At 42.3% G+C, this 13,934-nt stretch overlaps 1 protein-coding gene across 6 annotated transcripts in view; it reads right to left on the bottom strand.

Annotated features, from left to right (window-relative positions):
- TBC1D1 (TBC1 domain family member 1) overlaps positions 1–13,934 on the bottom strand; it is a 226,826-nt gene that overhangs the window by 183,663 nt on the left and 29,229 nt on the right. The window lies entirely within an intron of this gene.

Below are 13,934 nucleotides of genomic sequence, written 5' to 3'. Positions count from 1 at the left end.
GTACTTAATGCCACTAGATTATATACCTAATAATGGTTAAAATGGTGAATCTTATGTATATTTTATCACAATAAAAAAGTGCTGGGTTAATGGTAGAAATTTCTTTTGTCATCATTAATAATATCAATAGTCAGTTCATACAAAGCACAGGCAGCTCATAAACTCATAAGCTCTGACTCCTAGCAGAGTGATGAGAAAATATCCCATGAGAGTGTTTGGTAAGGGGCGACAGGGAAGGACTGGCTGATGGGACAGGAACAAGCAAGGTACGGCAAACATGTTGATCTGAGGATCAAACTTGGTGAGTCAAATCAAGACACAGGGGGAAAATTGGGCTGCAAAAAGGAAAATGTTAGTTAAGCCTCTTGTGGTTGCAACTGCCACTCAAAAGGATTAAACATAACTGGGGACTTCATTGGCTCGTGCATCGAAAGTGCAGGGAGAGCTCCAGCTCCAGGCAGGCTGGATCTCGTGAGCAGATGATATCATCAGGATCCAGCAACACATCCATCCCTGTGCTGCCTCCATGTTGGCTTCATTCTCCCAGGCTCTTTGCAGGCAGGGGCCACATGATCTTCAGCAGCCCCAGCAGAGAGACTCCTTTTCCAGAACTGACTCTGATTTACCTGGCTTGGATCATAAACCCACCCCTGAACCAGTCATTGAGGCCAAGGTAACAGAATATGCTGATTAGCCATGAGTCCCCTCAGTGAACCATAAGGAAGGGATGTTGATAAATTAAATAAGAACAGATGCTGCTTTGGCAAAAAGAATTAATGTCTACCAACAGAGGACAGGAGTGGGAACAAAGTGAGGGCGTCTTAGGCAGTCACCACAGATGAGGCTGTAGGGTCTATGGTTTGGTTTTGTTGCTTACCAGCATTTAGCACACGAATGAGTCATGAGGGCTTAAAGGAACAGGATCGTATATTTGGCTATGGGTCAAAGCTCCTCCTGTACTGAGTTCAACAGGGTTGCCTGAACCTCACCAATATCCCCACCCTGTAATTAGAGTCGTGCAGGGAAAATCAGAAGGTTGGCTTCTAGTGCCAGGACACACTAAATAGCAGTGAAATTGACATTGAGCCTCAGTTTCCTCAATATCAAAAGAGGGATTGAGGGACTTCCCTGGTGGCGCAGTGGTTAGGAATCCGCCAGCCCTGGTCCGGGAAGATCCCACATGCCGTGGAGCAACTAACCCCGTGCACCACAACAACTGAGCCTGCACTCTGGAGCCCACAAGCCAGAACTACTGAGCCCGCATGCTGCAACTACTGAAGCCCGCGCGCCTGGAGCCCGCGCTCCGCAACAAGAGAAGCCACCGCAATGAGAAGCCCGCGCACCGCAACAAAGAGTAGCCCCCGCTCGCCGCAACTAGAGAAAGCCCACGCGCAGCAATGAAGACCCAATGCAGATGAAAAAAGAAGAGGGGTTGAATTCTAAGGCATCTAGGACCTAGCAGTTGTTCTTTTCCTAGTAGTTAACTGCATAGAAACTGTCTGACAAATTAAAATCTAGAATCTTAAAATTCTTTGGGTTATTGCTTCTTTTGAAACTTTCATTTCCAAGATGCACATTTCCAGTTTAAAAAAAGAAAGTGAGAGTAAGTCTTCAAGCCTCTATATAGGAATCATCTTCTTTCACATCTTTCACCCTGTTGTTGACATTTGCAATAAGAAGTAAAATATCATCTAAAACCTTAAAGGAAAAGTTATTGAACAATTATGTTGAATTATGCTAATTAACATTTTTAAGTATTATATATACCAGAAATGTAATAACAAGTTTAAAATAGTATATTTGTATATCTATTTTTAAAAATAGTATCATTTAAAGTTAGTTGAGAGATGAAGTATACATTGGTACATCTGGTTTTGGATACTGATCAAAAATTGTAAGTCTAGCTTTACACAGAAAATGCCAGAAACACTCCATGATGGCATTGGTTTGTTCACTATTTAAAACATAAAAGCCAAAAAAGAAAAACCTCAAATCTTTAGTGTAATTTAATTTTCTTCTTAAAACACAAATGCCAAATACAACTTTCCAATATAAAACAATTTTTCTGGGCTTCCCTGGTGGCGCAGTGGTTGAGAATCTGCCTGCCAATGCAGGGGACACGGGTTCGAGCCCTGGTCTGGGAAGATCCCACATGCCGTGGAGCAGCTGGGCCCCGTGAGCCACAATTACTGAGCTTGCGTGTCTGGAGCATGTGCTCCGCAACAAGAGAGGCCGCGATAGTGAGAGGCCCGCGCACCACAATGAAGAGTGGCCCCCACTTGCCACAACTAGAGAAAGCCCTAGAGCAGAAACGAAGACCCAACACAGCCATAAATAAATAGATAAATAAAAATTAAAAAAAAAAAAATTTTTTCTTTTTTTCTTCTTCATTGTAAAAGTCAGTGGTAGTCACCTCATTTACTATGAGCAGTCCTGAGAAAACCCAGAATATCATGGAAGGAGAAAGGCAAGAACAGATTTCAGAAATCCAAGTGTTATAAATGAAGCTTTGAGCATGGAAATCACAAGGCTGTGACATTTATGCACATGTGTGTGCAAATTATCTCCAGTTGTTTTTTTTAAGCTGTGAATCCCATTACAGCGTGCCACCATAATTAAAATGTGATCTGGTTTAATATTTAACATCAGGGAACTAACACAGGGCAACTAGGGGCTCCAAGCCATGCCTGCTGCGAAGGGGATCATATTCAAAATATTCTTAGTCTGTTTTTCGAGGGAGGCAGCATTGTTTCTATTAATCTATATTAAATAACTATAACTGCTTAGAAGCAGATACAAAGCTCTGCAAGATTTTGGTTGCAGAGAAAACTATACCAAAGATAGGAAAATGGGGAAAATCTAAATGACCATTAATAGGGGTTGGGCTAAATTATGGTACATCCATATATAGGCCAGATGGCAGCAGGGGTCATTCTGCCATTTAGGAGATTAAAAAATTGGATCAAAATCTCTTCCCTTGGGGAAAGAGAAGCCCGGCATCCACTCCAAATTCTCCAAGGGTTCCTGGGAGTCCGCGGCTCCTCCTGTTCCCTCTGCCTCCAGATTCCAGCCCCCAGGGAACACTGGTTCTCTCCCCTGTCTTCCTTTTTATCACTCTTATAACTTGTCCCTTCTCTGTTCACTGTGTGCCACATACCACATAGCCCTTTTTCTTTGATGTATGCAAACAATGCTCACATGATCTCTTATGCTCTTATGTGTCGTAGACTGTAATAGCTATTTGGGGACATCAGAAAGGGAAGGCCATGGTGGGAGAAAGACAGAGAGAGAAATTACTGCAACATAATCAACATAGCAACTAACTCACAACTAATACTAAGCTTCCGGTCCTTAGAAGACCTTCATCATTCCCCCAACTCTACCATCAAAAACAGGAATTGTCCTTTGGCCTCACCATCCCATCCTGTTGAGGCTTGGCTTTCTCCAAAATCTTTTTTTGTTATGGTTATTATTTTTATTGGGGGATTTTATTTTAGTATTGTTCTTCTTGTATCTTTTTTCCAGCTTTATTGAAGTATAATTGACATATAACACTGTGTAAGTTTAAGTATATCCTGTTGATTTGATACACATATATTGCAAAATGATTACCACCATAAGGCTAGTTAACACCTCCATCTCATTAGATAATTACCATTTCTTTTTTGTGGTGAGAACATTTAAGATCTATTCTCTTAGTAACTTTCAAGTATATAATACAGCATCAGTAACTATAATCACCATGCTGTACATTAGATCCCCAGAATTTATTCATCTTTTAACTGGAAGTTTATACTCTTTGACCACCATCTCTCCATTTCCCCCACCTTCAGCTCCTGATAACCACCATTGTACTCTCTCTTTCAATGACTTCAGTATTTTTAGATTCCATATATAAGTAATATCACATAGTATTTGTCTTTCTCTGTCTAACTTGTTTCACTTAGCATCATGCCCTCAAGGTCCATCCATGTTGTCACAAATTACAGAATTTCTTTCTTTCTCATGACTGGATAACATTCCAGTGTGTGTGTGTGTGTGTGTGTGTGTGAGCGTATATATATCACATCTTCTTTACCCATTCATCTGCTAATGGACACATAGGTTGTTTCCATATCTTAGCTATTGTGAATAATGCTGCAATGAACATGGAAGCACAGATATACTGAGATCCTGTTTTCATTTCTTTTGTATATATACCCAGATGTGGGATTGCTGGATTACACAGTAGTACTGTTTTAAATTTTTTCAGGACCCTCCATACTGTTTTCCACAGTGGTTGTACCAATTTACATTCCACCAACAGTGCACAAGGGTTTCCTTTTCTCCATATCCAAGCCAACACTTATCTTTTGTCTTTTTGATGACAGCCGTACTAACAGGTGTGAGGTGATATCTCATTGTGGTTTTGATTTGCATTTCCCTGATGATTAGTGATACTGAGCACCTTTTCACGTACCTGTTGACCATCTGTATGTCTTCTTTGGAAAAATGTCTATTCAGTTTCTCTGTCCATTTTTTAATCAAATTGCTTTTTTTTAAATTGAGTTGTATAAGTTCTTTATATACTTTAGATCAGGGGTCCCCAACCCCCAGGCTGTGGACTGGTACCGGTCTGTGGCCTGTTAGGAACCCGGCTGCACAGCAGGAGGTGAGCAGCAGGCGAGCGATCGAAGCTTCGTCTGCCGCTCCCCACCGCTCCCCACCGCTCCCCACCGCTCTCCATCTCTCCCCACTGCTCCCCACCACTCCCCATCGCTCCCCACCTCTCCCCACCTCTCCCCATCTCTCCCCATCGCTCCCCACCGCTCCCCACCTCTCCCCATCACTCGCATCACCACCTGAACCATCCCCCACCACACCCCCACACCCCCCGGTGTGTGGAAAAATTGTCTTCCACAAAACCGGTCCCTGGTGCCAAAAAGGTTGGGGACCGCTGCTTTAGATATTAACCCCTTATCAGATATATACCTTGCAAATATTTTCTCCCATTCCACAGGTTGTCTTTTCATTTTGCTAATGGTTTCCCTTGCTGTGCGGAAGCCTTTTAGTTTGATGTAGTTCCACTTGCTTATTTTTGCTTCTGTTGCTCCAAATCTTGTTTCTTTCTTATCGTAGGCAGATCACACATCTCTGAGTCACTTCCAGCCCATCCTGGCCATGCTCTCTTTTCATTACCAAAATGGCTCATCAAAGCTTAACAAAGATGATGCTGTCACCTGACAGCACTTCTGCCAGTCATGAAACTAGCCTTTCCTTTCGTCCTGCTGCACAAAACTGTGCAGACACTCAAAAGGATGCATCTCTACTACGATAAAAAATGTCTAAAATATATCTATATCTATACCTACGTGTGTGCATATATTTTGTATTATATAGATAGATAGAGATCGAAAGGGAGGTTGAGTTAAAAAAGATATGCGTAGAAATGAATATATAAATTGATTACATATAGAAACATTTGTTTGTATAATAAAAGAATAAAATCTATAAGGATATATACCAATCTATTAATGTTGGTTTCTCTCTAGGAGGTGGGATTAAATGGGAACTTTTAATTTTAACTCTTTGTACTATTTTTTTTATATTCAGCATAAATGCCTCTATAATCAGAAAATGTATTTATTTGGGGAGAAAACAAAGTTGATGCCAAAAAATATGGGCTCAAATCACAGCTAAAAGGACTTAACTTACACACCACAAAGTTAACCAGTAGTAAAGACTATTCAGCAATCATGAAATATTTCCCCAAACTGTCACCAATAATAATTCCCTGGTAATGGACATTGTCATCCTCCGTCTCCCTGTGGCAGGGGACAGTGAGGCATGATACCAGAAAGATTCAGATATCCAATATCTCAGCCTCAGGCATCTAGAACAGGGACAGAATCTTCCTCCTGGAGTCCACATAGGAAATTCACAGGATTGTCTCCCTGGGACCTATGCCACCCCTTTGTTGACCACTTGGGACAGAACAGAGAATAAGGAGTGACCCATCCTGGACTCCCATGGAGAGGAGGGGCTACACTCCCCAAAGGAAGGAAGTCCTCTTTCCAGCAAAAGACCGGGAGGGATGGGAGCAGAGGAAAGCACCAGCTGTCCACTGCAGACGGCCAGCGAATGCGTTATCCTGTCAACAAATGCATATCCAATTAAAGGTCAATTCAGTTTTCTCACTTGCTACCAAGTAAATGTTAATAGTGACAACTATTCCAGCTGAAAAATAGATTCTCTTCTCCTGGGGCATTAATATGCAAAGACAGCATCCAATAGAGGCTGTTCTTGAGTTAATTTCGTTAGGAGGAGGCAGTAGGGACATAAGATTTGGCTTAAAAAGAATCAAGGCTGCTGAAATAGTTTTGACATTTTCCTTCAGAACTGATAAATAAAATTTAAGACATTCTAAAAAAAAAAAAAACTATCACCAATAAATGTCCCCAAAATTTGTGTTCATAAAAACCAAAGAGGAGAACTGTGAGCTGAGAGCCAATGAATATTATCTTATGAACAAAGACTCTGAGGAGGGATGGGAAGAGAGGGATGGTATCTAAGACTGAAATCCTGACTGAACAAGAGAAATCTGTCCTGATGAGGAAGGAAGGAGAAGAAGAGCAAAGAAATAAACTAATATGACTGCATAGAGGGTTTCCAGATGAGATTTGACTAAAAAACTAAAAATAAAAAAGGGGGGCACATCCCCAAGAATGAATACAAAAAGGTAACATCCACTCATTCGTTCATGAAGCACCCACTCTGTAGCAGGCACGGTTCTGGGTGCCAGGGTCTGGCCAGGAACAAGACAGGCAAGGGCCCTGCTCTCTTGTTTCTCAGGCAGGTGGGGAGACGGTAAACAAGGAAGCATATGAACCAACAAGATAATTCCAGATAGTGGTAAGTGCTACAAAGACATTAAAACTGGATGGAGTGTCAGTGACTGGTGCAGGGGTACTTTCCACTGGGATGCCAGAGGATGAGGTTGAACTGAGTTCATAATGATCTAAGGAACCAACCACATGAAGAGCTGGGAGCAGAGCCTTCCAGGCAGAGGCAACAACAAATACAAAGACCCCATGTGACAAAGGAGGTTGTCATATTTTAGTAAAGTGAACACCAGGGTGGCTGGGGTCCAGAGAGCACTGGAAAGAGTGTGAAAAATGAGATCCATGTGGAAACCCCAGCAAAGATCCAGGATTTTAGTCTAAGTACATGGGGAAGTCGCTAGAGAGGTTTTGAGCAGGGGAGTGGCATGAATTGATAGGTTTTCTAGAGATGCCCTGGATGCTTGCTTGGTGGAAAGAAGAAGCAAGAAAGGAAACAGGGAGAAAAGTTAGGAAGTACTGCAGCACTCCAGATGACAGATGATGGAGCTGTGGGCTCGGGATTAGCCATGGAATCAGAGAAGTGACAGATTTGGAATGGGTCTTGAATAATTTGGATAAGAGTGTGAAGGAAAGAGAGAAATCTAGGAGAAAATCTAGGAGAAAGATGACTCCTAGATTTTGGCTGGAGCAACTGTCATTGTCACGTAAGAGCTGTAGAAGACTGGGAAAGCCATGGGTTGGTGGGGAGTAAATTCAAGGGTTCTACTTTAACCATGTTGAGTTTGAGATGTCTATTTAACAGCTAAGTAGAAATGTCAAGTTCGGAGCTGGGTAGACAAGTCTGGAACTCATCGGTGAGTCTAAGCAATAAATTAACTTTGGGAGTCAACATCAAATAGGTGGTATTTAATGCTATGACGAGTTCATCTGGAAAGAGTGTCTAGAAGAGAAATATAGAAGGCTGAGTCTCAAGGGACATAAAACTCAGAATTAAGAAGAAGAACAGGGCTTCCCTGGTGGCGCAGTGGTTGAGAATCTGCCTGCCAATGCAGAGGACACGGGTTCGAGCCCTGGTCTGGGAAGATCTCACATGCCGCGGAGCAACTGGGCCCGTGAGCCACAATTACTGAGTCTGCGCGTCTGGAGTCTGTGCTCCGCAACAAGAGGGGCCGCGATAGTGAGAGGCCCGCGCACCGCAATGAAGAGTGGCCGCTGCACCGCGATGAAGAGTGGCCCCCACTTGCCGCAACTAGAGAAAGCCCTCGCACAGAAACGAAGACCCAACACAGCCAAAAACAAATAAATAAAAACTAAAATAAAAAAAGAAGAAGAAGAACAAACAAAGGAGACTGGGTAGAAACCACTATTGTAGTCAAAGGGAAAACAGGAGGGTGTGGTTTTCCAAAAGCCAAGAGAAGAGAGTGTTTTAAAACAGAAGAAACACTTCCCTGTCAACTATGCCAAAAGCTACTGAGAAACTGGATAAGAGAAATGCAGAGAACGGATCACCAGATTTCACAAGCTGGAGGTGGCAGGTGACATGATAAGAGCCATCAGTGGAATATGATCAGGACAGAAGTCCAATTGGTAAAACTAAGGAGAAAATGGGTGAGTGGAAGCAAAGGTAGCCACCATGGCAACTCTTGAAGAATGGAGCAGATAGTTGGGCCAGTAACTGGAGGAAGCTGGAATGGGAAATGAGGTTCGGGGAGGGTTTGTTTGTAAGATGAGAGGTACCAGGATATACATTTTAGAAGACCAAGCAGAAGCAGATCAGGAATTTCACTTCTATGTTATTTTTTATATCATTCCTTAGGAACCAAGCAGGTCAGCATCAGTAGGACAGGAAATCAGAATCTGACTGACTTTTTCTTCCATTAGAGGCCAATAAACAAACTATTAAAACCTTTCTGGGAGCAGAGGGGAAAGTGATCAGAAGACATCAACATGGGCTCATCAGGAACAAGCCACTTCATATTATAATTATGGATCAAGACACTGCTTGGGGACTTCCCTGGTGGTGCAGTGGATGAGACTCCACACTCCCAATGCAGGGGTCCCCTGGTCAGGGAACTGGATCCCACATGCCGCAACTAAGAGCCTACCTGCCGCAACTAAGAACCAGTGCAGCCAAATAAATAAATAAATATTTCAAAAAAAAAAAAAAAGACACTGTTTGATTTTTCACAAGACTACTGCGATAGCCTCCTAACTGGCTTCCCTCCTCTGTCTCTCATCCCTCTACTCCATCCTCCACTCCAAAATCTAAAAACAAATCCAGTTATTTCACTTCCCTGATTAATGCCTCTCATGACTGACACTTACAGCACAACCTTCTTAAGAAGAACACCCAACACCCTTAGCAAGGCAGACCAAGCCCTGTAAAGTCTGACCCCAGCCTTTCCTTCCTGTCTCACCTCTGACCATGCAATTTGCAAAACATTAATCGCAGCAGCTCCAGCCACAGTGGACATCTCTGCACTTGTCCCGCTCTGGCTTGGCACATGCTATATCCTCTACTTAGGACATCCATTCAATCTGCACCCAACTGAGGGGAGTTTGGGGGAAAATGGATACATGTATATGTATGGCTGAGTCCCTTTGCAGTGTCCCTGAAACTATCACAACATTGTTAACCGGCTATATTCCAATATAAAATAAACAGTTAAAAAAAAAAACTGCACCCAACTCATCGCCCTGGGAAATTCCTAGGGGGGTCTTTAAAACCCACTCAAGGGCTTCCCTGGTGGCGCAGTGGTTGAGAGTCTGCCTGCCAGTGCAGGGGACACGGGTTTGAGCTCCGGTCTGGGAAGATCCCACATGCCGCGGAGCAACTAGGCCCGTGAGCCACAACTACTGAGCCTGCGCGTCTGGAGCCTGTGCTCCGCAACAAGAGAGGCCGCGATAATGAGAGGCCTGCGCACCGCGATGAAGAGTGGCCCCCGCTTGCTGCAAGTAGAGAAAGCCCTCGCACAGAAACGAAGACCCAACACAGCCATAAGTAAATAAATAAATAAATAAAAATACAGATTCCTAGAATCTATTCCCTGAAGGTCCAACGTATCAGGTCTGGAGTAGGATATAGAAATTTCCTTGAAACAAAACAAAACAAACCACCTGAGAGAGGATAGGGAATTGTATACTCTAAAAAAAAAAAAAAAAAACCACTCAAATGTCTCATGGAAAATGCATTACATTCCGGAGGGTCCTTCCAGAAGACAGATCTATGACAAACAACTAGACATTACAGGAAACAACTTCATCTCAGCATATGAGGTTTAGGAACAACTCAGTTGTCTGAAATTAAAGGGGACGTTGTCAGGTAGTACCTTCCTCACAGTGGGGCATGTGGACACAGGAAGATGATGTCTTGCCAGGTGAAACCTCCATCCACATCTACTGTTCAATAGAACCCATTTAACTATTTGATGGCTATCATTGTGAGGAGGAGCCAAAAATCTGCCTCTAGAAATTTCTCTTGTTCCTGGTTCTACCCTCTGGAGCAATTCAGAATTTGTCTATTTCTTTTTATACACAGCAGCTTTTCACAACTGCAGACGCTTATTACACTAGGCCTCCTCCCAGTCACTCAAATTTGCTCTTTCATAACTTACAGATGTTTGCTGACTCCTGGCACTGCCGCATTCAGAATCTATATTTGTCATATAAAGCATCTAAAGCATCATGCTACTTCTTAAGGGGGCAATCGTAGCTTGATTTTGTACCCTAGCCCCCAACCAAGTACATGGTACACTGGTCGCATTCCAAAGAAAGAATTAATGTAAAATCTGCAACATTTCATGTTCATTGTAGCTCTGTTTACAATAGCCAGGACATGGAAGCAACCTAAGTGTCCATTGACAGATGAATGGATAAAGAAGATGTGGCATATATACAATGGAATATTACTCAGCCATAAAAAGGAACAAAACTGAGTTATCTGTAGTGAGGTGGGTGGACCTAGAGTCTGTCATACAGAGTAAAGGAAGTCAGAAAGAGAAAAACAAATACCGTACGCTAACACATATATATGGAATCTAAAAAAAAAAAAAAAATGGTTCTGAAGAACCTAGGGGCAGGACAGGAATAAAGACACAGACATAGAGAATGGACTTGAGGACACAGGGAGGGGGAAGGGTAAGCTGGGACGAAGTGAGAGAGTGGCATGGACATATATACACTACCAAATGTAAAATAGATAGCTAGTGGGAAGCAGCCACATAGCACAGGGAGATCAGCTCGGTGCTTTGTGACCACCTAGAGGGGTGGGGTAGGGAGGGTGGGAGGGAGACGCAAGAGGGAGGAGATATGGGGATATATGTATATGGATAGCTGATTCACTTTGTTATACAGCAGAAACTAACACAACATTGTAAAGCAATTATACTCCAATAAAGATGTTAAAAAAAAAAATCTGCAACACTTCAAATACCTACATCACATGACCACAGGAAAAGAAGACTTCTGATGTCATGCTGGAACTGAAGGAGCCAGGAAAGGGCTCCTGCAGGACGGGCTGCCCTGAAGTCACATGTAAGTTTTCTGGTATGTCCTACATCAGGCTCCTCCCCCGAGCCCCACCCCCCAATCCAGCCTCTTCTGAGGCTTTCTCTGAGCCAGGCCAGCTCTCCACTTGCTGGCTCTGGTTGTTGGTTCAGGATCACAGGAAGCAGTAAGTGGAAAGAAAGCATCCAGAAGAAAGAAAAATATTCAAACAAGAGAAAAAGCAGAAACAAGAGATTTATCTCTTTAACCATATCCCAAATTAGTGGCCCACAGAGCGCTTATCCACTGCAATATGCATCTAGAATTAAAAATAGGTTCTTGAATTCCCTGGCGGTCCAGTGGTTAGGACTCCATGCTTTCACTGCCGAGGCCGCAGGTTCGAGCCCTGGTCGGGGAGCGAAGATCCCGCAAGCCACATGGCGTGGCCAAAAAAAAAAAGAAAAAAACAGGTCCTATCGAACCCGCGCCCGCTGATGTGGTAGTGCGGAGTCTTAACCACTGGACCACCAAGGAAGTCCCCAGGTCCCAGTTTTTAATGTGGTTTTTTCAGAGTAACTTTGAGCAAAATTCTATCATTAACAAGCAGAAGGCAGCAAAGAAAAGGGGGAAACTTGACGTCACTCTGTGATAAGTGTTCAAATTATTTCCAGAAATCCTTGCTAGGTAACTAGTCGAGACCTGACTAGTAAAAGGAGGATGCAAGCTACATATGTAATTTTAAATTTTCTTGTAGGCACATTCAGAAAGGTGAAATTAATTTTAGTATTATATTTGATTTAACCCAATGTATAGAAAATATAATTTCAACATGTAACCAATATAGAAAATTACTAAGATATTTTTACATTCCTTTTTTCAAACCAAGTCTTTGAAATCCACTGTTTTGACATAGTACATCTCAATTCAGACCAGCCACACTGCAAGTGCTCCATAGCCATAGATGACTACTGATTATTGTACTGGACAGTGGAGGTCTAGGTTATAAATAAATCCTTTTAAGATACAAGTCAACTTTAGGTTCAAGATACTTGTAAAGTCTATTCTTAGGAACAGATTTATATTATAAAAATAATTATCAAACGCAAAGCATTTGGTGAAAAATGCAAAGCTATAGAAAGTGATATGCATTGAAAATAAGGACTTCTAAAAAGTTATCTAAGCACTTATCACAAGGTGGATGCTTCTGAAACCCTCAGACTCCTTTTTCAAAGTCAAAAATAAATTACATAATCGGTCCTGTGTCATGGACCCAAACCTTCCAACAAATACTTCGGAGTTCATGCAGTCCGGGACATTCTTTTTATAGATGAAAAAGAATCCCTGCCAATCTCTGCACCCAGCAACCGACTTCTGTCTAGTGTGACAGACAGTCAAGTGCTGATGGGCTGACATGGATACACTGCTCTGTGCAACCATCACTGAGTCATAGCCGCCGAGTGGGCCCCCAAATGAAACCTTCCATAACAACCAGAATGGATTAGAGATGCCCAGTGGCAATTTTAACATCGATTAAAAAATCCTCCAAAATATACGCCACAAAGCCTTCTCAGAACCATTCCCTGAGTAGCAAAGAAAGACTATTGTCTGATATTTAGAAATGAAGATCCAATACAGAAAGGGCGCTAGATAAGAAGAGCTGCAAAATAATACTATGAGCTTCAGGATAATCACCCTCAGGAACAAAACGCTCCAGCTCAGAGTTATAATTTCGATCTTCGCTCCAGCAAAGAAAGAAAAGAGCCGGCAAATATAACAGCCAAGCAAGAGGCACCACCGAAGCCAGCCTCTACTGAAAATCCTTAAATAAGTGGTGCATATTTTAAGTCATTAACTTAAAATTCCAAGCAGATGGGGAATTATTAAGATCAATGAGTAATGGGTAAAATGCAACTGAAACAAAGCTACGATCAAAAACAAATTTTTTTTAATTGTTAATTAAATCATAAAAGTCAGCCAAAGCAACTTGGGCTTTTAATATAGGGGACTTGAGTATTAATCCTGCTAATCAAAGGAAAACAACTTCAGACCACCTTTTCAATTGATATGCAACACAACGAATCCAGAGAGTCTAGGTGAGGTCGCTGTCCATAAGTTACTGAGAAAGACAGTGTGCTTACAGGGCCTCATGAGAGAATACACTGGTTCTTTACTGAAAATTTCAAAAGGAAACCTTTATTGACCTTAAATTAAGTCTATAAATAGTTAATTACTCTTAAAATTAGCAGTATGGGAGCCCATAGGGTTCAGTCTCAGATATAGATCATCCTCAAGAAATGAAGTTTCATTGTCAAAAATCATGGAAAAGGAAACCCATTCTTTCAAAGGACATTGACATTCTCTCAAACACATCTTCCTCAGTAACATTTAGTAAAGTCCTCTTCTAGAAGAAGACTTCTTTCTAGAAGTCTACTTCCCATGCAGTTACTCCAGCTCCTCCAGCCCCCAACCCAAGCTCCTTGGCCACACTTTTCCCTCCTCCTAATCCCTAAGGGTTTAGTACTTTATGTCCCAGCAAGAGATAACACTTCCTCCTTGGGAGAAGGAGGAATGAAGCTAGCAAGATTCTAACAAATCCAAGATGCTCTTAGGTAGGGTGCAGAAGGGGAA

The sequence above is a fragment of the Eubalaena glacialis genome, chromosome 5, assembly GCF_028564815.1.
Source record: "Eubalaena glacialis isolate mEubGla1 chromosome 5, mEubGla1.1.hap2.+ XY, whole genome shotgun sequence".
Taxonomy (NCBI): Eukaryota; Metazoa; Chordata; class Mammalia; order Artiodactyla; family Balaenidae; genus Eubalaena; species Eubalaena glacialis.
This window is presented reverse-complemented; position numbering and strand designations above follow the sequence as displayed.